The sequence below is a fragment of the Parus major genome, chromosome 2 (genome assembly GCF_001522545.3).
Source record: "Parus major isolate Abel chromosome 2, Parus_major1.1, whole genome shotgun sequence".
Taxonomy (NCBI): Eukaryota; Metazoa; Chordata; class Aves; order Passeriformes; family Paridae; genus Parus; species Parus major.
Genome location: NC_031769.1, coordinates 86,887,200 through 86,887,985, shown reverse-complemented (window position 1 = coordinate 86,887,985; position 786 = coordinate 86,887,200).

Below are 786 nucleotides of genomic sequence, written 5' to 3'. Positions count from 1 at the left end.
CTGCCGGGCCGCGGAGCCCAGCGGCTGCGCGGGGAGAAGCGCCCGTGCCGGGCCGGGGGAGCCGCGGTCCCTGCCCGCCGTGTCCGTGCGGGACCCGGACTCGCCCTCCGGGCTGCGGTGTCCCGCTCCCGCCGTGTCCCGCACGTCCCACGGCACCCGCCGGGCTAAGGGAGCTTGGGGCTGGGAAGCCAAAGTTGGGCATGCTGAAGGGCGGCCGGCGCTCCGACAGCTGAACGCCGCTTATCAGCGGCACATCGACGTCGCTCGGTGTGGCTGGGGAAAGCATCGGTAACTAGCCGGGAGGCTGAGAACTGCGCTTATTCGTGTCAAAAGTAGTAAAACCGCGCTCAGCCGTGCCTTTAACACAGAAGCGTGGCTCACAGAGAGCGGCGCCAGCAGATGATGTTCCTTCCTGGTCCAAATGGAAGCCACTAGCATCATTTTGCAGATGAGGACCATCGGCGGGTCACATTTATCTCAAACAGCTGACAAAATCCAGCAAACATTTACATTCAGTTACTGATGGAAGATTTTTACCCGACTTGACACCCTCAGGAATACTTTGCAACTAAAAATAAATCCGGTTAAAGTTGTTTTTAAGCAGATAAATATAAAAAACTTTGGACACCTTTTTACATTTTCATTGCTTAGACTTAATGAAGTAAAAAAAAAAGAACAAAAAAGGAAAAATGGAGAATTTAAGTGCAGAGAAATGAATGAGCTTTAAAAAGTACTTTATTTCTATCTACAGCGCTATTAGCAACTGCAAGTAAATATGTCTGTTTA